General features: G+C 39.0%; 1 long non-coding RNA gene across 1 annotated transcript in view; it reads right to left on the bottom strand.

Moving 5' to 3' along the window:
- LOC135050476 (uncharacterized) overlaps positions 1-24931 on the bottom strand; it is a 106679-nt gene extending 81748 nt beyond the window's left edge. Inside the window, exons 1-2 of the long non-coding RNA XR_010241619.1 lie at positions 24223-24931; positions 7961-7990 (exon numbers count right to left, since the gene is read on the bottom strand). This is a non-coding gene — a long non-coding RNA (uncharacterized LOC135050476). The remainder of the gene's footprint in view (positions 1-7960; positions 7991-24222) is intronic.
- Positions 24932-26992: the final 2061 nt, after the last annotated feature.

Raw genomic sequence — 26992 nt, 5'->3', positions numbered from 1 at the left:
GCGGTAAGTGGATTTTTCGGGAGATAGGTGCAATAACATTAGTTGCAAACGGCAGATCACATTTTCCTGGCTAATTGTATACCCCCCGATGTGTCCAGATAAAATAACCATTTCTCTTCCCTGTAACTTTCTCCCCAGAACGATCCTCCCTATACTTTTATTATTGCATTTCATTCCTCTGCTTGTTATCTCTCATTTATGTACAGTGTTACTGTTACTCCTTATACATCCATGGCAAAAGCTTTTATCTTTTTTCAATCGTACAGTGTATGTAACAAATAATAATTGTGATTAAACAGTTAACTTTTATCAAATTAATATTAATTGTTATTAAAGATTTATTATCTATTCTTCATAAATCTCCTATATAATAGCCCTGTGATTCTGTGCCTGGGTTTCTAACGCTGGGCGTGGCTAGGAGCTCTCATTGGGTTAGTGGCAGGTCTATCACACCCAGTCCACAGCTGATTGGGCGAGAAACGCCCTCCCACACAGGTTACATCCAATGGGAGGCTCTGCTCTTTGCCTGCAGTGTTTTCACAGAGCAGGATTAGCAATGGGACTGATGGAGCTGCAGCTCCAGCCCCACACCCCAAAATAGTCCCCCTGCATCTGCAGCATCATACCCTCCAACAATGTACACATAAACACTGATACACATTCGAAAAGGGGGCGTGGTCACGGGTACAGTGACATTGCCACGCCCCTTTTCCTATACTTTCAATGTAAGCTTGGAGAGTCAAAAAATGGTACAGACCATAAAAAAAAAGGGACTGTACCTGCCAAAAAGGTGCAGCTGGAGGGTATGTCACTGCATCTGCAGCAAGTCTCTGTGCTGTAGATAGGAAAAACACATCCTTTTACTGCAGCGTCCTATGGGGGACATTCCAAGTTGATCGCTAGCTGCATTCGTTCCCTGTGCAGCGATCAGTCAAAAACTCGGCACTTCTGCGTATGCAGCGCAATGCGCACGTGCGACGTACTATTACAACGAACAATGTAGTTTTACACAGGGTCTAGCGATGCTTTTCAGTCGCACAGGCAGCCGCAGAGTGATTGACAGGAAGAGGGCGTTTCTGGGTGTCAAATGACCGTTTTCACGGAGTGTTCGGAAAAACTCAGGCGTGGCTGACCGAACGCAGGGCGTGTTCATGACGTCAAATCAGGAACTGAATGATCTGAAGTGATCGTAAGTGCCAAGTAGGTCTGAAGCTACTTTGAAACTGCACAAAAATGTTTTGTACCCGCCCTCCAATCCCTTCGTTCGCAATTCTGCTAAGCTAAAATACACTCCCAGTGGGCGGCGGCATAGCGTTTGCACAGCTGCTAAACACTGCTAGCAAGCAATCGACTCGGAATGACCACCAATGTCTTGCTGCCAGTCCACCTGCCCCCTCCGGCATCAACAATCCCCACTCCCTAGCCGCACCGCAGGTGGAACAAAAGCTGCTGCGGCCACCGGCATAGATGTGTATGAAAGCGGCGCAGCCGAAGGCTTTCATAGGCCTCCCTGCGCCGCATACTCTCTGAGCCCCGGAGCCTGCTCTGCGTGTGATGTCACAGAAGTGCCTCCCCGCCACAGCCGCACCCAGATCCCCAGAGGCCCTGACTCCGCAACACAGCACCTGGGCTGCCGGCCTGGAAGCCCCGAGATGGCTAATGTAACGGATAGAGAGGGTGATATCGCAGAGGGTAATGTCTGGACGCTGAAACAATGTAAAAGGTGACAGTGCTGTGCAGTGCAGTGGGTGTGCAGTTAGGGCCTGTGCTACGGTGTTCGGCGCCCCCCTGCAAACTATAAATTTGCACCCTCGCATACTTTACAAACGCACAGCGTACCCCTGTAGTACTTACACATGTAATGCCCCTAAACCAGTGACGCTTACACATGTCACGCCCCCCCTGTACCAGTGACGCTTACACAAATAACACCCCATGTAGCAGTGACGCTTAGACAAGTAATGTTCCCTGTAGCAGTGACGCTTACACACGTAACGCCATCTACACCAGTGCCGCTTAGACACGTAACGCCCCCTGTACCAGTGACGCTTACACACATTATGCAGCAGTCACACATACACACACACACACACACACACACACACACAAACAGACACACATATATATATATATATATATATATATACACACAAACACACACACACACACACACACACACACACACACACACACACTGTACATACATTACACACATACACAGTCACACATATATACAGTATACACAGACACTGTATATACACACACACACTCACTCTCTTTCCAGACACTTATCTAATGAAGTCTGGCTGGCCAAAGCTGTAGCAGCTCATCCTCCTGCTGCAGCATGGTCCCGTGTAGCTCCGCCCCTTACTCCCATATAGCTCCGCCCACTTTGGCTCCCTCCCAGCCACTGAATGTCACACAGGGGAGGGGGGAGAGGAGAGGAGGTTTTGTGCCGACAGCGCCGAGGGGGAGAAAAGGTTTTGTGCTTCCGGCGCCGCTGCATGTGTGACAGCAGCCGCCAGCAGCAGGGATAGCAGCAGCAGCTCAGCACAGGGATGCAGAGCAGGGAGAACGCCTCTCCTTCCTGGTGCCTCCCTGCACTGCATCCCTTTGCTGAGCGGCTAGCGCCGGCCCTGTGTGCAGTGTTAACTGACACTGCACAGCACTCTCACCTATTACATTTGTAACCCCATATAGGAGTGTAACCATGTATGTATATATATATATATATATATATATATATATAGACAAATCCACAAAAGCAGCCGCTTCTCACTTATCATTTAGAAAACGCTGGTGCACGGTTGGTGTAATCATATAGAAAAAATCCAAGAATAACCACACAGGTGATTGTACCCAGAAATACCAGCACACAGCTTAGATGCAAAAGAAGAAGTTTTACTTGTCCAGAAAAATCATTTAAAAAGGCAACAAGCATATAGCACACATGATGGTAGCAGCATGAATAGATCAATGAGTACTTATCATTCCGACAGCTGTTTCGACTATCTTCATCATGGGAATAGATAAAGTGACATGGTGCTGTACACTGCCATCCGCAGTGTCTGGTTCCAAAGTGACGTGTGCCTGAAAAGCTTAGCCCATGAGTGCATTAAATAGTGTGTGAAATACTTACCTGTAAGCTGTCTCACCTGTTCCCCGTCACACGTGGACATCAGCTGCGTTACATCCAAGCAGCACGGCATGCCGTCAACCGGAAGTGACGTGCAGGGGAGGGTATTAACCGCTGCACATCGTCAGTGACCAAACGATGGAGCCGGGACCTGTCCATCCTGCACGGAGACATAAGTCTCCGTAACTGTGTCCTGGTGTGAAGAATCACCCTCGGGCCGCGCGTCACTTCTAACGCGTTACCCGTGGCAACCAACAGGTCGTGCTTGAAACAGTCCGGGTAAACGAACACACCCGGAACTGAAGAAGCATCAGACCTGTTTCCGGGGACAAGGGGAGAGGCGCACAGGCAAAGAAAAACAAATACAGTGTAAGATAACATTGAACTAATAAAAATGAATAAAAATGAAAATAAATTAGATGCACACTTACATCCTGATGATGAATCTACTGATAATAAAGCATGTCTATGGCCAGTCATAAATGATTTAACAATGAATTGAACTGAATTTAAATCTGTCACTGACTACATTCTTAGTTATTATACATAAATCATGCCTTGTAAAAAAGCCCCAATTTATAGGCCTTTCAGTAAGTAGGTATATAAATCAACTGAAGTGTGCATATAAGCATAAACAGTTAATCTAATTAATAAACAAATTAGACTATTAGAATGCTCAAAGAACGGATGGCCTTGCACCGGTCATCAATTAAGAAAGCGTTCATCAAAATTGAAAATTCCACTCCGCCAGTTGCTAAACACTTCGTTCATCAAGGTCACCACATTAAAGATCTTTTATTCATGCCCATTGACCACATACCACCATTGAAGAGGGGTGGTGACCGGCATAAGCTGCTATTACAACAGGAATGCCGCTGGATCCGACGATTATTTTCCCTTTCACCATTGGGACTTAATGAGGAATTCTCGTTGGTACCTTTTTTATAAATAAATATATATTTTTTTCTTTTCCTTTTTTTTATATTTACATTTTTTTCACTTCACATTTTTTATGTACGTGAACACATGTGAGCCTGATGACTCTGCATCCGGATCCATTGTCTTATCTATGTACTTTTTGTTTATTTGTTTATTAATTAGATTAACTGTTTATGCTTATATGCACACTTCAGTTGATTTATATACCTACTTACTGAAAGGCCTATAAATTGGGGCTTTTTTATAAGGCATGATTTATGTATAATAACTAAGAATGTAGTCAGTGACAGATTTAAATTCAGTTCAATTCATTGTTAAATCATTTATGACTGGCCATAGACATGCTTTATTATCAGTAGATTCATCATCAGGATGTAAGTGTGCATCTAATTTATTTTCATTTTTATTCATTTTTATTAGTTCAATGTTATCTTACACTGTATTTGTTTTTCTTTGCCTGTGCGCCTCTCCCCTTGTCCCCGGAAACAGGTCTGATGCTTCTTCAGTTCCGGGTGTGTTCGTTTACCCGGACTGTTTCAAGCACGACCTGTTGGTTGCCACGGGTAACGCGTTAGAAGTGACGCGCGGCCCGAGGGTGATTCTTCACACCAGGACACAGTTACGGAGACTTATGTCTCCGTGCAGGATGGACAGGTCCCGGCTCCATCGTTTGGTCACTGACGATGTGCAGCGGTTAATACCCTCCCCTGCACGTCACTTCCGGTTGACGGCATGCCGTGCTGCTTGGATGTAACGCAGCTGATGTCCACGTGTGACGGGGAACAGGTGAGACAGCTTACAGGTAAGTATTTCACACACTATTTAATGCACTCATGGGCTAAGCTTTTCAGGCACACGTCACTTTGGAACCAGACACTGCGGATGGCAGTGTACAGCACCATGTCACTTTATCTATTCCCATGATGAAGATAGTCGAAACAGCTGTCGGAATGATAAGTACTCATTGATCTATTCATGCTGCTACCATCATGTGTGCTATATGCTTGTTGCCTTTTTAAATGATTTTTCTGGACAAGTAAAACTTCTTCTTTTGCATCTAAGCTGTGTGCTGGTATTTCTGGGTACAATCACCTGTGTGGTTATTCTTGGATTTTTTCTATATATATATATATATATATATATATATATATATATATATATATAGAGATGGGGATTAATATATATATATATATATATATATATAGAAATAGAGAATGTGCAAGCGCCACAGATGTTGTAAATACACCCAACTAAAAAACACTCCCAAAGATTTTGGGCGTCTGCCGTCCCTTAAGTATGCAGTAGTGGTAACCTACTGTAATAGTGATTTATAAGAAAAATGGAATAAGGGTTCTGGCGACCACCGGTGTATGGAAAAAACCGTATCAGTCCATGTATATAATAAAATATACAAATTTATTAGGTACAGTTAAAATACATATAGATCAAAAAATGTGCAATGCTATACTGAATTTAAAAAAAAAAAATATATATATATATATATATATATATATATTTGAGAAAAATATTTTTTAAAAAGGGGGAGAGGAATGGACTGTGTGCTAAAAAACATATACAAATTTCTAAGACCAAAAAAGTTTACCACTGGAAATGTATAAATATATAAATATATAAAAAATGTTCAAAGATTAGAATAAAGGAGAGTCTTAACTTTGAAGTAGAGGGTCACAGAGGGAGAGCCCAACGCGTTTCGTCCTGGTGACTTCTTCAAGGGGTACTGGTGTGCAGGGACAGGGTCTCTATATATACCCTCTACCTTCAGGCAGTAATTAGTGATGTCACTTCCTGTCTCAGAGCAGGTCGATTTGTTTGTGTCTGGATCTACAGCTTAATAATATATAATACATATTCTATGGGGGACAGTCATGTATAGAAATAAATTCATTATTCATGATCATGATGAAAAACGTGTTTAAAAAGTACTTATAGCGTATAATCAGACCGGAGTGCGGCACTTCCGCCCCACTTCCGGTATCGGACATGTCCACAGTGCGCATGCGTCCGTTTCATTAGTGCTTGTAATGCCGGAGTGTGATAAAATATTTTTCACAAATATATATATATTTTAAATTCAGTATAGCATTGCACATTTTTTGATCTATTTGTATTTTAACTGTACCTAATAAATTTGTATATTTTATTTTATTATATACATGGACTGATACGGTTTTTTCCATACACCGGTGGTCGCCAGAACCCTTATTCCATTTTTTTTATATATATATATATATATATATATATATATATATATATATATATATCTATTTCCTTGTTGAATGTATAGTATATGTTATTTGTTTACTGTTTATCATATAAATACTAAATCTATAGATGCATTGGCATGAATTGGGGGACTATTTATGCATGTGGAAGGGGGTAGAAGGTTCAAGGCCCCACGAGCTCTGGGACCCGCTGTAAGGATGGTTCACAGAGGAGAGAGGATATATATAGCTGCTGGAGGAGGAGTGCGGAGGAATTCTGTTACGTCCGTTTTGTCAGTTGAGGTTGGCAGAGGATCAGGACGGGAGCAGAGGCGAGTGTCGACGGAGGCAAGTGTGTTGTCGGAGGCGAGTGTTGTGCCAGTTTAAGAGACACTTGGCTCCAACTCCGATTAACTACGTACCCCATCCGAGGGGCACGGTGTCCAGATCAGGAGCGCACTGAGCGGTGTTACAGAGACACGTACAGCCGCCAGTGATCAAGCCGCTGCAGGGACGGAGGACAGAGAGAGGAGTCACCGGGCATGCTGGAGGTGGAGAAGCAGGGAGGAGAAAAGCAAAGTAACGCCCCGGAGAGGCGGTCCCCTCCTACAAGTGTGACAACTGTATGTGAGTACAGTATTGCAGCCCCGCTTAAGCAAATCCCAGTGTGATCCTATGAAGATAGCCCAGGCTATGCCATTGACAGTCAGAGCCCCAAGCACAGCACAACTATTGATAAATATGTATGTTGTGTAGACATGAGCCCCATCTCTCCCGCAGTGCTAAGTTAGAGGAAGGACACAGCAGGAGCAAGAGGACATGCACAGCGCCTAACTGACATAACAACTCAAGTGAGAGGGCACAGGCATCTGCTAGTGAGACGTCATACCCAGCCCGAGGTTGGGGGAGTAAAGTGATACAAGCCAAATATAGTGCCAGGAAAGGTGGACTTAATAGACTGAACTAATTTACTACTAACGGTTTAGGATATTCATTACGAGGCGCCCCTAGTGGTTAATAATACCAGTTATAACAAATTCTAAAGTGACGACTGTACTCTTTATGTCTATTAGTACCCCTCCGTTTCATGCCAGATATACGGTGGCGGCCTAGACTCTAGTGGACAAATATAGAGTGATTGGCAAGTGCATCAGCAAATTTATTCATAATAAGTGTGGCAACAAAACTAACGAACTCTAGACTCAGAGGGAGGTGTAATGCCACAGCTCAATAAAAGGCTTTCCTGAATTGTGCATCGAAGTAACAGTAGCTGCATATTCCTTCCTCCGGACTTACAGTATTTTATAGAGAAGGAACAAATTAAATAGAGGAGAACATTAAACTACACTAATTACCCTATATTAAACTCGAAGGACGGATACAAGAATATAGTTGTTGCAGCAAGGGCCCCAACGTTAATACTGCAGTTAGAGACGGTGTATTTAAGTATTGGCCAATACATTCCTACACTCTACGGTATGTTTAGATACTACTCTGTAATTCTGATGTGTTTGTGATTTAGCTGAATTTACTTGGTATAGGAAGTAGAAAGGAAAGACGAAGAGAGTATATTATTATATTTGAATGGTATATTGATCTCGCTGTATTATTTTAGCTGATTTTAATAAAACTTTTCTAGTATTAAAATTGTACTTATACTTACCATGCCGATTCTCATCCGGAAGTTGGCGCCCTGAAAGAAGAAAGGAAAGGTAGTCTATGTATGTGTGTAGGTTAATTTCACTCCAAATAAACCAGATTAATTTAATGCTAATACTTTCAAGTAAAGGTGTGATTTAGGCTTACCCAGGCGAGCCTAGAAATTTAGCTTGGGTGGAGGCACTCAGTATTATCATAACCGCCTATTTGATGGTGACCTCATCTAAAGGTAATGGGTGGTTACACATTGTCCCAACACGCCGCATTACAGGGAAGTAGACGCACTACATAAACTACAGCTCCCAGCAGCCCTTAGCACCGAAGCATTCTGTCCCTTAGGGCTGCTGGGAGCTGTAGTTTATTGCGTACATCTTCTCTGTAATGCGGCGCGTGTGGACACCGGTGCGAACAATAGGACTGCCTGCTGTGCGAGTCTCCGGGAGAGCCACTGCCAAAGGGAGGACAGCAGCTTAGCTGCTGACAGGAGGAGAAGCAGGATAAGCATTACCCGCCCCTCCCAAACTCACAGTAACTCCGGGCCCCATCCGCGGCACCCCCACATACCCCCTCCGGCACCCGCGATAGCTCCGGACCCCCACCCGCAGCGACCCCACACCAGTACCTCCCACCGCACCACTGCATCCGCCCCTCCCTCACCTGGGGCAACCCCTGCAACTGCTCCTCCCCCACCCGCAGCGGCTCCGGACCATCACCCGCAGCACCCACGCACCCTCCCCCACCTGCGGCACCACTCCCGTGGCACCCCAGGATCCCAATCGCCTCTTCCCCGCGCACCCTACTCCCCCAACCAAAGCACCTACTAGGTGATTCACCAGGCCCTGCATGCGCTGTTCACGCCGTTGCAAGGGCCTTCCACCCCTTAACCATTGCACGCCCTTTGTCCGTGCAATATTTAACCACTCACACAATTATGATTGGATGTAATACTCCATATAATAAAAATATTGCATGCCACAAGGGTGTGCAAGGGTTAAGGGGGCGTAGCCCCTTACGACGGTGTGAAGAGCGCCCGTAGGGCGCGATTAATCACCTAGTTACATCTAAATGTGACTCCTACTACATATGAATGTGACTCCTACTACATATGACAGCGACTCCTATTACATATAAATGTGATGCCTATTACATATGAATGTGTCCCCTACTACATATGAATGTGACTACTACTACATATGAATGTGACTCCTATTACATATGAATGTGACTCCTATTACATATAAATGTGTCTACTATTACATATAAATGTGACTCCTACTACATATGAATGTGTCTCCTACTACATATGAATGTGACTCCTACTACATATGAATGTGAATCCTACTACATATGAATGTGACTCCTATTACATATGAATGTGACTCCTATTACATATGAATGTGACTCCTACTACATATGAATTTGACTCCTATTACATATGAATGTGACTCCTACAACATATGAATGTTACTCCTATTACATATGAATGTGTTTCCTACTACATATAAATGTGATTCCTACTACATATGACTGTGACTCCTATTACGTATGGATGTGACTCCTACTACATATGAATGTGTCTCCTATTACATATAAATGTGACTCCTATTACATATGAATGTGACTCCTACTACTTATGAATGTGACTCCTATTACATATGAATGTGACTCCTACTACATAATAATGTGACTCCTACTACATATGAATGTGTCTCCTACTACATATGACTGAGACTCCTATTACATATGAATGTGTCTCCTACTACATATAAATGTGACTCCAATTACATATGAATGTGACTCCTACTACATATGAATGTGACTCCTATTACATATGAATGTGACTCCTACTACATATGAATGTGACTCCTACTACATATGAATATGACTCCTATTACATTTGAATGTGACTTCTACTACATTTGAATGTGTCTCCTACTACATATGACTGAGACTCCTATTACATATGAATGTGTCTCCTACTACATATTAATGTGACTCCTACTACATATGAATGTGACTCCTATTACATATGAAGGTGACTCCTATTACATATGAATGTGACTCCTACTACATATGAATGTGTTTCCTATTACATATAAATGTGACTCCTGCTACATATGAAGGTGTCTCCTACTACATATGAATGTGACTCCTACTACATATAAATGTGACTCCTACTACATATAAATGTGACTCCAACTACATATGACTGTGACTCCTATTACATATAAATGTGTCTCCTACTACGTATAAATGTGACTCCTATTACATATGAATGTGACTCCTACTACAAATGAATGTGTCTCCTACTACATATGAATGTGACTCCTACTACATATAAATGTGACTCCTAGTACATATAAATGTGACTCCTAGTACATATGACTGTGACTCCTATTACATATAAATGTGATGCCTATTACATATGAATGTGTCTCCTACTACATATGAATGTGACTCCTACTACATATGAATGTGACTCCTACTACATATGATTGTGACTCCTACTACATATGATTGTGACTCCTACTACATATGAATGTGTCTCCTATTACATATAAATGTGACTCCTACTACATATGAATGTGACTCCTACTACATATGAATGTGTCTCCTATTACATATAAATGTGACTCCTACTACATATGAATGTGTCTCCTACTACATATGTATGTGACTCCTACTACATATGAATGTGACTCCTACTACATATGAATGTGACTCCAACTACAAATGAATGTGTCTCCTATTACATATGAATGTGACTCCTACTACATATGAATGTGACTCCTATTATATATGAATGTGTTTCCTACTACATATAAATGTGACTCCTACTACATATGACTGTGACTCCTATTACGTATGAATGTGACGCCTACTACATATGAATGTGTCTCCTATTACATATAAATGTGACTCCTACTACATATGAATGTGAATCCTACTACATATGAATGTGACACCTATTACATATGAATGTGACTCCTATTACATATGAATGTGACTCCTATTACATATAAATGTGACTCCTATTACATATAAATGTGACTCCTACTACATATGAATTTGACTCCTATTACATAAGAATGTGACTCCTACAACATATGAATGTTACTCCTATTACATATGAATGTGTTTCCTACTACATATAAATGTGATTCCTACTACATATGACTGTGACTCCTATTACGTATGGATGTGACTCCTACTACATATGAATGTGTCTCCTATTACATATAAATGTGACTCCTATTACATATGAATGTGACTCCTACTACTTATGAATGTGACTCCTATTACATATGAATGTGACTCCTACTACATAATAATGTGACTCCTACTACATATGAATGTGTCTCCTACTACATATGACTGAGACTCCTATTACATATGAATGTGTCTCCTACTACATATAAATGTGACTCCAATTACATATGAATGTGACTCCTACTACATATGAATGTGACTCCTATTACATATGAATGTGACTCCTACTACATATGAATATGACTCCTATTACATTTGAATGTGACTTCTACTACATTTGAATGTGTCTCCTACTACATATGACTGAGACTCCTATTACATATGAATGTGTCTCCTACTACATATTAATGTGACTCCTACTACATATGAATGTGACTCCTATTACATATGAAGGTGACTCCTTATACATATGAATGTGACTCCTATTATATATGAATGTGTTTCCTACTACATATAAATGTGACTCCTACTACATATGACTGTGACTCCTATTACGTATGAATGTGACGCCTACTACATATGAATGTGTCTCCTATTACATATAAATGTGACTCCTACTACATATGAATGTGAATCCTACTACATATGAATGTGACACCTATTACATATGAATGTGACTCCTATTACATATGAATGTGACTCCTATTACATATGAATGTGACTCCTACTACATATGAATTTGACTCCTATTACATATGAATGTGACTCCTACAACATATGAATGTTACTCCTATTACATATGAATGTGTTTCCTACTACATATAAATGTGATTCCTACTACATATGACTGACTCCTATTACGTATGGATGTGACTCCTACTACATATGAATGTGTCTCCTATTACATATAAATGTGACTCCTATTACATATGAATGTGACTCCTACTACTTATGAATGTGACTCCTATTACATATGAATGTGACTCCTACTACATAATAATGTGACTCCTACTACATATGAATGTGTCTCCTACTACATATGACTGAGACTCCTATTACATATGAATGTGTCTCCTACTACATATAAATGTGACTCCAATTACATATGAATGTGACTCCTACTACATATGAATGTGACTCCTATTACATATGAATGTGACTCCTACTACATATGAATATGACTCCTATTACATTTGAATGTGACTTCTACTACATTTGAATGTGTCTCCTACTACATATGACTGAGACTCCTATTACATATGAATGTGTCTCCTACTACATATTAATGTGACTCCTACTACATATGAATGTGACTCCTATTACATATGAAGGTGACTCCTATTACATATGAATGTGACTCCTATTATATATGAATGTGTTTCCTACTACATATAAATGTGACTCCTACTACATATGACTGTGACTCCTATTACGTATGAATGTGACGCCTACTACATATGAATGTGTCTCCTATTACATATAAATGTGACTCCTACTACATATGAATGTGAATCCTACTATATATGAATGTGACACCTATTACATATGAATGTGACTCCTATTACATATGAATGTGACTCCTATTACATATGAATGTGACTCCTACTACATATGAATTTGACTCCTATTACATATGAATGTGACTCCTACAACATATGAATGTTACTCCTATTACATATGAATGTGTTTCCTACTACATATAAATGTGATTCCTACTACATATGACTGTGACTCCTATTACGTATGGATGTGACTCCTACTACATATGAATGTGTCTCCTATTACATATAAATGTGACTCCTATTACATATGAATGTGACTCCTACTACTTATGAATGTGACTCCTATTACATATGAATGTGACTCCTACTACATAATAATGTGACTCCTACTACATATGAATGTGTCTCCTACTACATATGACTGAGACTCCTATTACATATGAATGTGTCTCCTACTACATATAAATGTGACTCCAATTACATATGAATGTGACTCCTACTACATATGAATGTGACTCCTATTACATATGAATGTGACTCCTACTACATATGAATATGACTCCTATTATATTTGAATGTGACTTCTACTACATTTGAATGTGTCTCCTACTACATATGACTGAGACTCCTATTACATATGAATGTGTCTCCTACTACATATTAATGTGACTCCTACTACATATGAATGTGACTCCTATTACATATGAAGGTGACTCCTATTACATATGAATGTGACTCCTACTACATATGAATGTGTTTCCTATTACATATAAATGTGACTCCTGCTACATATGAAGGTATCTCCTACTACATATGAATGTGACTCCTACTACATATAAATGTGACTCCTAGTACATATAAATGTGACTCCAACTACATATGACTGTGACTCCTATTACATATAAATGTGTCTCCTACTATGTATAAATGTGACTCCTATTACATATGAATGTGACTCCTACTACAAATGAATGTGTCTCCTACTACATATGAATGTGACTCCTACTACATATAAATGTGACTCCTAGTACATATAAATGTGACTCCAACTACATATGACTGTGACTCCTATTACATATAAATGTGATGCCTATTACATATGAATGTGTCTCCTACTACATATGAATGTGACTCCTACTACATATGAATGTGACTCCTACTACATATGAATGTGACTCCTACTACATATGAATGTGACTCCTACTACATATGAATGTGACTCCTACTACATATGAATGTGACTCCTACTACATATGAATGTGACTCCTACTACATATGAATGTGACTCCTACTACATATGATTGTGACTCCTACTACATATGATTGTGACTCCTACTACATATGATTGTGACTCCTACTACATATGATTGTGACTCCTATTACATATAAATGTGACTCCTACTACATATGAATGTGACTCCTACTACATATGAATGTGTCTCCTATTACATATAAATGTGACTCCTACTACATATGAATGTGTCTCCTACTACATATGAATGTGACTCCTACTACATATGAATGTGACTCCTACTACATATGAATGTGACTTCAACTACAAATGAATGTGTCTCCTATTACATATGAATGTGACTCCTACTACATATGAATTTGACTCCTATTACATATGAATGTGACTCCTACAACATAAGAATGTTACTCCTATTACATATGAATGTGTTTCCTACTACATATAAATGTGATTCCTACTACATATGACTGTGACTCCTATTACGTATGGATGTGACTCCTACTACATATGAATGTGTCTCCTATTACATATAAATGTGACTCCTATTACATATGAATGTGACTCCTACTACTTATGAATGTGACTCCTATTACATATGAATGTGACTCCTACTACATAATAATGTGACTCCTACTACATATGAATGTGTCTCCTACTACATATGACTGAGACTCCTATTACATATGAATGTGTCTCCTACTACATATAAATGTGACTCCAATTACATATGAATGTGACTCCTACTACATATGAATGTGACTCCTATTACATATGAATGTGACTCCTACTACATATGAATATGACTCCTATTACATTTGAATGTGACTTCTACTACATTTGATTGTGACTTCTACTACATTTGAATGTGTCTCCTACTACATATGACTGAGACTCCTATTACATATGAATGTGTCTCCTACTACATATTAATGTGACTCCTACTACATATGAATGTGACTCCTATTACATATGAAGGTGACTCCTATTACATATGAATGTGACTCCTACTACATATGAATGTGTTTCCTATTACATATAAATGTGACTCCTGCTACATATGAAGGTGTCTCCTACTACATATGAATGTGACTCCTACTACATATAAATGTGACTCCTAGTACATATAAATGTGACTCCAACTACATATGACTGTGACTCCTATTACATATAAATGTGTCTCCTACTACGTATAAATGTGACTCCTATTACATATGAATGTGACTCCTACTACAAATGAATGTGTCTCCTACTACATATGAATGTGACTCCTACTACATATAAATGTGACTCCTAGTACATATAAATGTGACTCCAACTACATATGACTGTGACTCCTATTACATATAAATGTGATGCCTATTACATATGAATGTGTCTCCTACTACATATGAATGTGACTCCTACTACATATGAATGTGACTCCTACTACATATGAATGTGACTCCTACTACATATGATTGTGACTCCTATTACATATGATTGTGACTCCTATTACATATGATTGTGACTCCTACTACATATGAATGTGTCTCCTATTACATATAAATGTGACTCCTACTACATATGAATGTGACTCCTACTACATATGAATGTGTCTCCTATTACATATAAATGTGTCTCCTACTACATATGAATGTGACTCCTACTACATATGAATGTGACTCCAACTACAAATGAATGTGTCTCCTATTACATATGAATGTGACTCCTACTACATATGAATGTGACTCCTATTATATATGAATGTGTTTCCTACTACATATAAATGTGACTCCTACTACATATGACTGTGACTCCTATTACGTATGAATGTGACGCCTACTACATATGAATGTGTCTCCTATTACATATGAATGTGACTCCTACTACATATGAATGTGACTCCTACTACATAAGAATGTGACTCCTACTACATAATAATTTGACTCCTATTACATATGAATGTGACTTCTACTACATATGAATGTGTATCCTACTACATATGACTGAGACTCCTATTACATATGAATGTGTCTCCTACTACATATTAAAGTGACTCCTACTACATACAAATGTGACTCCTATTACATATGAATGTGACTCCTACTACATATGAATGTGACTCCTACTACATATGAATGTGACTCCTATTACATATGAATGTGACTAATATTACATATGAATGTGACTCCTACTACATATGAATGTGTCTCCTATTACATATAAAAATTGACTCCTACTACATGTGAATGTGTCTCCTACTACATATCAATGTGACTCCTATTACATATGAATGTGACTCCTATCACATATGAATGTGACTCCTACTACATATGAATTTGACTCCTATTACATATGAATGTGACTCCTACAACATATGAATGTTACTCCTATTACATATGAATGTGTTTCCTACTACATATAAATGTGATTCCTACTACATATGACTGTGACTCCTATTACGTATGGATGTGACTCCTACTACATATGAATGTGTCTCCTATTACATATAAATGTGACTCCTATTACATATGAATGTGACTCCTACTACTTATGAATGTGACTCCTATTACATATGAATGTGACTCCTATTACATATGAATGTGACTCCTACTACATAATAATGTGACTCCTACTACATATGAATGTGTCTCCTACTACATATGACTGAGACTCCTATTACATATGAATGTGTCTCCTACTACATATAAATGTGACTCCAATTACATATGAATGTGACTCCTACTACATATGAATGTGACTCCTATTACATATGAATGTGACTCCTACTACATATGAATATGACTCCTATTACATTTGAATGTGACTTCTACTACATTTGAATGTGTCTCCTACTACATATGACTGAGACTCCTATTACATATGAATGTGTCTCCTACTACATATTAATGTGTCTCCTACTATATATGACTGAGACTCCTATTACATATGAATGTGTCTCCTACTACATATTAATGTGACTCCTACTACATATGAATGTGACTCCTACTACATATGAAGGTGACTCCTATTACATATGAATGTGACTCCTACTACATATGAATGTGTTTCCTATTACATATAAATGTGACTCCTGCTACATATGAAGGTGTCTCCTACTACATATGAATGTGACTCCTACTACATATAAATGTGACTCCTAGTACATATAAATGTGACTCCTAGTACATATGACTGTGACTCCAACTACATATGACTGTGACTCCTACTACGTATAAATGTGACTCCTATTACATATGAATGTGACTCCTACTACATATGAATGTGACTCCAACTACATATGACTGTGACTCCTATTACATATAAATGTGATGCCTATTACATATGAATGTGTCTCCTACTACATATGAATGTGACTCCTACTACATATGAATGTGACTCCTACTACATATGAATGTGACTCCTACTACATATGATTGTGACTCCTACTACATATGATTGTGACTCCTACTACATATGAATGTGTCTCCTATTACATATAAATGTGACTCCTACTACATATGAATGTGACTCCTACTACATATGAATGTGTCTCCTATTACATATAAATGTGACTCCTACTACATATGAATGTGTCTCCTACTACATATATATGTGACTCCTACTACATATGAATGTGACTCCTACTACATATGAATGTGACTTCAACTACAAATGAATGTGTCTCCTATTACATATGAATGTGACTCCTACTACATATGAATGTGACTCCTATTATATATGAATGTGTTTCCTACTACATATAAATGTGACTCCTACTACATATGACTGTGACTCCTATTACGTATGAATGTGACGCCTACTACATATGAATGTGTCTCCTATTACATATAAATGTGACTCCTACTACATATGAATGTGAATCCTACTACATATGAATGTGACACCTATTACATATGAATGTGACTCCTATTACATATGAATGTGACTCCTATTACATATGAATGTGACTCCTACTACATATGAATTTGACTCCTATTACATATGAATGTGACTCCTACAACATATGAATGTTACTCCTATTACATATGAATGTGTTTCCTACTACATATAAATGTGATTCCTACTACATATGACTGTGACTCCTATTACGTATGGATGTGACTCCTACTACATATGAATGTGTCTCCTATTACATATAAATGTGACTCCTATTACATATGAATGTGACTCCTACTACTTATGAATGTGACTCCTATTACATATGAATGTGTCTCCTACTACATATTAAAGTGACTCCTACTACATACAAATGTGACTCCTATTACATATGAATGTGACTCCTACTACATATGAATGTGACTCCTACTACATATGAATGTGACTCCTACTACATATGAATGTGACTAATATTACATATGAATGTGACTCCTACTACATATGAATGTGTCTCCTATTACATATAAATATGACTCCTACTACATGTGAATGTGTCTCCTACTACATATCAATGTGACTCCTATTACATATGAATGTGACTCCTATCACATATGAATGTGACTCCTACTACATATGAATTTGACTCCTATTACATATGAATGTGACTCCTACAACATATGAATGTTACTCCTATTACATATGAATGTGTTTCCTACTACATATAAATGTGATTCCTACTACATATGACTGTGACTCCTATTACGTATGGATGTGACTCCTACTACATATGAATGTGTCTCCTATTACACATAAATGTGACTCCTATTACATATGAATGTGACTCCTACTACTTATGAATGTGACTCCTATTACATATGAATGTGACTCCTACTACATAATAATGTGACTCCTACTACATATGAATGTGTCTCCTACTACATATGACTGAGACTCCTATTACATATGAATGTGTCTCCTACTACATATAAATGTGACTCCAATTACATATGAATGTGACTCCTACTACATATGAATGTGACTCCTATTACATATGAATGTGACTCCTACTACATATGAATATGACTCCTATTACATTTGAATGTGACTTCTACTACATTTGAATGTGTCTCCTACTACATATGACTGAGACTCCTATTACATATGAATGTGTCTCCTACTACATATTAATGTGTCTCCTACTATATATGACTGAGACTCCTATTACATATGAATGTGTCTCCTACTACATATTAATGTGACTCCTACTACATATGAATGTGACTCCTACTACATATGAAGGTGACTCCTATTACATATGAATGTGACTCCTACTACATATGAATGTGTTTCCTATTACATATAAATGTGACTCCTGCTACATATGAAGGTGTCTCCTACTACATATGAATGTGACTCCTACTACATATAAATGTGACTCCTAGTACATATAAATGTGACTCCAACTACATATGACTGTGACTCCTATTACATATAAATGTGTCTCCTACTACGTATAAATGTGACTCCTATTACATATGAATGTGACTCCTACTACATATGAATGTGACTCCTACTACATATAAATGTGACTCCTACTACATATAAATGTGACTCCAACTACATATGACTGTGACTCCTATTACATATAAATGTGATGCCTATTACATATGAATGTGTATCCTACTACATATGAATGTGACTCCTACTACATATGAATGTGACTCCTACTACATATGAATGTGACTCCTACTACATATGATTGTGACTCCTACTACATATGATTGTGACTCCTACTACATATGAATGTGTCTCCTATTACATATAAATGTGACTCCTACTACATATGAATGTGACTCCTACTACATATGAATGTGTCTCCTATTACATATAAATGTGACTCCTACTACATATGAATGTGTCTCCTACTACATATATATGTGACTCCTACTACATATGAATGTGACTCCTACTACATATGAATGTGACTTCAACTACAAATGAATGTGTCTCCTATTACATATGAATGTGACTCCTACTACATATGAATGTGACTCCTATTATATATGAATGTGTTTCCTACTACATATAAATGTGACTCCTACTACATATGACTGTGACTCCTATTACGTATGAATGTGACGCCTACTACATATGAATGTGTCTCCTATTACATATAAATGTGACTCCTACTACATATGAATGTGAATCCTACTACATATGAATGTGACACCTATTACATATGAATGTGACTCCTATTACATATGAATGTGACTCCTACTACATATGAATTTGACTCCTATTACATATGAATGTGACTCCTACAACATATGAATGTTACTCCTATTACATATGAATGTGTTTCCTACTACATATAAATGTGATTCCTACTACATATGACTGTGACTCCTATTACGTATGGATGTGACTCCTACTACATATGAATGTGTCTCCTATTACATATAAATGTGACTCCTATTACATATGAATGTGACTCCTACTACTTATGAATGTGACTCCTATTACATATGAATGTGACTCCTACTACATAATAATGTGACTCCTACTACATATGAATGTGTCTCCTACTACATATGACGGAGACTCCTATTACATATGAATGTGTCTCCTACTACATATAAATGTGACTCCAATTACATATGAATGTGACTCCTTCTACATATGAATGTGACTCCTATTACATATGAATGTGACTCCTACTACATATGAATATGACTCCTATTACATTTGAATGTGACTCCTACTACATATGACTGAGACTCCTATTACATATGAATGTGTCTCCTACTACATATTAATGTGACTCCTACTACATATGAATGTGACTCCTACTACATATGAATGTGACTCCTATTACATATGAAGGTGACTCCTATTACATATGAATGTGACTCCTACTACATATGAATGGGTTTCCTATTACATATAAATGTGACTCCTGCTACATATGAAGGTGTCTCCTACTACATATGAATGTGACTCCTACTACATATAAATGTGACTCCTAGTACATATAAATGTGACTCCAACTACATATGACTGTGACTCCTATTACATATAAATGTGATGCCTATTACATATGAATGTGTCTCCTACTACATATGAATGTGACTCCTACTACATATGAATGTGACTCCTACTACATATGAATGTGACTCCTACTTCATATGAATGTGACTCCTACTACATATGATTGTGACTCCTATTACATATGATTGTGACTCCTACTACATATGAATGTGTCTCCTACTACATATGAATGTGACTCCTACTACATATGAATGTGACTCCTACTACATATGAATGTGTCTCCTATTACATATAAATGTGACTCCTACTACATATGAATGTGTGTCCTACTACATATATATGTGACTCCTACTACATATGAATGTGACTCCTACTACATATGAATGTGACTCCAACTACAAATGAATGTGTCTCCTATTACATATGAATGTGACTCCTACTACATATGAATGTGACTCCTATTATATATGAATGTGTTTCCTACTACATATAAATGTGACTCCTACTACATATGACTGTGACTCCTATTACGTATGAATGTGACGCCTACTACATATGAATGTGTCTCCTATTACATATAAATGTGACTCCTATTACATATGAATGTGACTCCTACTACATATGAATGTGACTCCTACTACATATGAATGTGACTCCTATTACATATGAATGTGACTAATATTACATATGAATGTGACTCCTACTACATATGAATGTGTCTCCTATTACATATAAATATGACTCCTACTACATGTGAATGTGTCTCCTACTACATATCAATGTGACTCCTACTACATATGAATGTGACTCCTATTACATATGAATGTGACTCCTATTACATATGAATGTGACTCCTATTACATATGAATGTGTCTCCTACTACATATCAATGTGACTCCTACTACATATCAATGTGACTCCTACTACATATGAATGTGTCTCCTACTACATATAAATGTGACTCCTACTACATATGAATGTGACTCCTACTACATATGAATGTGTCTCCTATTACATATAAATATGACTCCTACTACATGTGAATGTGTCTCCTACTACATATCAATGTGACTCCTACTACATATGAATGTGACTCCTATTACATATGAATGTGACTCCTATTACATATGAATGTGACTCCTATTACATATGAATGTGACTTCTACTACATATGAATGTGTATCCTACTACATATGACTGAGACTCCTATTACATATGAATGTGTCTCCTACTACATATTAAAGTGACTCCTACTACATACAAATGTGACTCCTATTACATATGAATGTGACTCCTACTACATATGAATGTGACTCCTATTACATATGAATGTGACTCCTATTACATATGAATGTGACTAATATTACATATGAATGTGACTCCTACTACATATGAATGTGTCTCCTATTACATATAAATATGACTCCTACTACATGTGAATGTGTCTCCTACTACATATCAATGTGACTCCTACTACATATGAATGTGACTCCTATTACATATGAATGTGACTCCTATTACATATGAATGTGACTCCTATTACATATGAATGTGTCTCCTACTACATATCAATGTGACTCCTACTACATATCAATGTGACTCCTACTACATATGAATGTGTCTCCTACTACATATAAATGTGACTCCTACTACATATGAATGTGACTCCTACTACATATGAATGTGTCTCCTATTACATATAAATATGACTCCTACTACATGTGAATGTGTCTCCTACTACATATCAATGTGACTCCTACTACATATGAATGTGACTCCTATTACATATGAATGTGACTCCTATTACATATGAATGTGTCTCCTACTACATATCAATGTGACTCCTACTACATATCAATGTGACTCCTACTACATATGAATGTGTCTCCTACTACATATAAATGTGACTCCTACTACATATGAATGTGACTCCTACTACATATGAATGTGTCTCCTATTACATATAAATGTGACTCCTATTACATATGAATGTGACTCCTACGAATGTGACTCCTACTACTTATGAATGTGACTCCTACTACATAATAATGTGACTCCTACTACATATGAATGTGTCTCCTACTACATATGAATGTGTCTCCTACTACATATGACTGAGACTCCTAATACATATGAATGTGTCTCCTACTACATAGAAATGTGACTCCTATTACATATGAATGTGACTCCTACTACATATGATTGTGACTCCTACTACATATGAATGTGACTACTACTACATAATAATGTGACTACTACTACATATGAATGTGACTTCTACTACATATGAATGTGTCTCCTACTATATATGACTGAGACTCCTATTACAAATGAATGTGTCTCCTATTACATATTAATGTGACTCCTACTACATATGTGTGTGACTATAACTACATATGAATGTGTTTCCTACTACATATTAATGTGACACCTACTACATATAAATGTGACTCCTATTACATATGAATATGACTCCTACTACATATGAATGTGACTCCTATTATATATGAATGTGTCTCCTACTACATATAAATGTGTCTACTATTACATATAAATGTGACTCCTACTACATATGAATGTGTCTCCTACTACATATGACTGCGACTCCTATTACATATAAATGTGACTCCTACTACATATGAATGTGTCTCCTACTACATATGACTGCGACTCCTATTACATATAAATGTGACTCCTACTACATATGAATGTGACTCCTACTATATATGACTGTGACTCCTACTATATATGACTGTGACTCCTACTATATATGAATGTGACTCCAGTCTTTGCAGCGACACTTTACTGCACCGGGGTCACTTTGCAACACATGGGGGACCCGGCGCTCGGCAGCGCTAACCGGAGCAGCGGACACTGGCTCCCTGGACAGGTGATTATGGTTTGGTTTTTTTTACACTGTGATCAGCTTGTGTGTCCATCGGACACACATAGCTGATCACTCTGCCGGGTCCCTGCTCAGCTTTCTGGGCAAAACTCTGCCGGGTCCCCTCTCAGAAAGCTGGGCAAAATGGTGCTTTTCGCAATGCTGCCCTGTAATCTCGCCAGTCTGAGCTGGGGAGACTATCACAGGGCACACTGCGGTATTTATTCACATTTTTTCTATTAGTAAATTCAGCCACATCACATTTCCCATTATAAGTATGGGGAATGCGATGTGGGTTACTAAAAAAAAGTGAATTAAAGGGTTTGGAGCAGTTTTTCATGGTGATACTAAAATAATGTGAAAAAGGATGTTTTTGCACCCTTTTCACATTATTTTAGTAAAAATAATTTTAATAAATAGACCTCTTAGTGTCCCCCATATGCAACAATATCCCCATTATGCCACTCAGTGTCCCCACTACTGCTACTCACAGTGAGTCTTGGCCGGCTTCTGATGACTTTGCAGAGGCGTCCTCTCTGTCTTCAAGTGATGGACAGTCTGGCACCGCTCAGCGCTACTGAGGGAGGTCACTGGCATAACAGCAGGCTCCAGGGAATAAGGGTCGAGGGAACCTGGCCTAGACAATCCAAGCCACTGCACCGGAGCTTTCTCGTGGCCTGCGGGTGGCTCTGTGGCAGTGAGTGTCTTGTGGTATTTGGCTTTCTGTGAGACTTTCTGTGCACCACTGCACTGTAGCTCCTCGACAGACGATTTGGTGGGACAATGTGTGGGGAGCCCCAGGGAAAATCGCCCCTATAGCCCCTCCTTTAATCCGCCCCTGACTGCAACATAATCACCACTTTCACTAAATTTTGCTATGAACTCCTGTCCAGCATGAAATCACAGAATGTAGTAATATATTCAAAGGATGTTTTCTGAAGGAGGGTACAGTGACAGGGGAATGCAGAAACACTGAGAATCCAGACTATGCTCAAATGGAGATAATTGCAGACTATTTCAGATTTCAGAGTGGTCACAGCAGCAGAGCAAATACAAGTCTCAGATTACTGAATAAAGAAACAAAGGATGGTAACCAGGAGATTGGCAGAAGTTCCTTAGCTTGGCAGGCACAGAACACAGGAGGGCTCAGGAACACAAGACAAGAACCATTAAACAAGACCAGAAACATTGCAGGAAACATTGATGACCCAGCAAAGAATGCTGGGATCGGGCAGACTAAATAACCAGGTGTCAGGTGTAACCATGCCGATGAATGAGTTATCAATCGCCTGACACCTGGTTGCGGAGTCAGTAGAGCAGCACTTCTGGCAGGATCCAGAACTCACATTTTAGGAGATATTGTGGCCTCCTAATGAATGGAAAGTGACTAATACAGGTGTTTTATAATATAGAAAACTAAGACATCTAAATTAAAATCATCCAACATTTTTTTTTTATTCCAAATAGCATCTGGAGTCACAGAAATTCAGTTTCTCTGAAGAAGAGTATTTTTAAGGTTATAGAATTTCTTGTAACAAAGTTAGGGCTGCATACAATATACAGAAATAACAACATACAGTATTAATGTGCCTGCGTAAATAGAGCTTACACTACCTGTAACTATAGAGAAATCAATATAGCAGAGAAGTGATATTGTACATTTTATTGCAAATAGAAACATGTGGTTTGATTCCGAGATGTACGTAAACTTGATGTATACACCCAACTCCAATGATTTCTCTGACGTCCTAAGTGGATGCTGGGGACTCCGTCAGGACCATGGGGATTAGCGGCTCCGCAGGAGACAGGGCACAAAAGTAAAAGCTTTAGGATCAGGTGGTGTGCACTGGCTCCTCCCCCTATGACCCTCCTCCAAGCCTCAGTTAGATTTTTGTGCCCGGCCGAGAAGGGTGCAATCTAGGTGGCTCTCCTAAAGAGCTGCTTAGAGTAAAAGTTTGTTAGGTTTTTTATTTTCAGTGAGTCCTGCTGGCAACAGGCTCACTGCTACGAGGGACTTAGGGGAGAGAAGTGAACTCACCTGCGTGCAGGATGGATTGGCTTCTTAGGCTACTGGACACCATTAGCTCCAGAGGGAGTCGGAACACAGGTCTCACCCTGGGGTTCGTCCCGGAGCCGCGCCGCCGACCCCCCTTGCAGATGCCGAAAAGTGAAGAGGTCCAGAAACGGCGGCAGAAGACTCTTCAGTCTTCATAAGGTAGTGCACAGCACTGCAGCTGTGCGCCATTGTTGTCAGCACACTTCATAGCAGCGGTCACTGAGGGTGCAGGGCGCTGGGGGGGGCGCCCTGGGCAGCAATGATAGTACCTTATTCTGGCTAAAAATACATCACATATAGCCCCTGGGGGCTATATGGATGTATTTAACCCCTGCCAGGTCTCAGAAAAACGGGAGAAGAAGCCCGCCGAAGGGGCGGGGCCTATTCTCCTCAGCACACAGCGCCATTTTCCCTCACAGAAATGCTGGTGGGAAGGCTCCCAGGCTCTCCCCTGCACTGCACTACAGAAACAGGGTTAAAACAGAGAGGGCGGGCACTTATTTGGCGATATGTATATATATATTAAAATGCTATAAGGGAAAAACACTTATATAAAGGTTGTCCCTGTATAATTATAGCGTTTTTGGTGTGTGCTGGCAAACTCTCCCTCTGTCTCCCCAAAGGGCTAGTGGGGTCCTGTCCTCTATCAGAGCATTCCCTGTGTGTGTGCTGTGTGTCGGTACGTGTGTGTCGACATGTATGAGGACGATGTTGGTGAGGAGGCGGAGCAATTGCCTGAAATGGTGATGTCACTCTCTAGGGAGTCGACACCGGAATGGATGGCTTATTTAAGGAATTACGTGATAATGTCAACACGCTGCAAGGTCGGTTGACGACATGAGACGGCCGGCAAACAAATTAGTACCTGTCCAGGCGTCTCAAACACCGTCAGGGGCTGTAAAACGCTCATTTACCTCAGTCGGTCGACACAGACACAGACACGGACACTGACTCCAGTGTCGACGGTGAAGAAAAAACGTATTTTCCTTTAGGGCCACACGTTACATGTTAAGGGCAATGAAGGAGGTGTTACATATTTCTGATACTACAAGTACCACAAGAAGGGTATTATGTGGGGTGTGAAAAAACTACCTGTAGTTTTTCCTGAATCAGATAAATTAAATGAAGTGTGTGATGATGCGTGGGTTTCCCCCGATAGAAAATTATTGGCGGTATACCCTTTCCCGCCAGAAGTTAGGGCGCGT

The sequence above is a fragment of the Pseudophryne corroboree genome, chromosome 2 (assembly GCF_028390025.1).
Source record: "Pseudophryne corroboree isolate aPseCor3 chromosome 2, aPseCor3.hap2, whole genome shotgun sequence".
Taxonomy (NCBI): Eukaryota; Metazoa; Chordata; class Amphibia; order Anura; family Myobatrachidae; genus Pseudophryne; species Pseudophryne corroboree.
The sequence above is the reverse complement of the archived record's forward strand: the minus strand, read 5'-3'. Positions and strand labels throughout refer to the sequence as shown.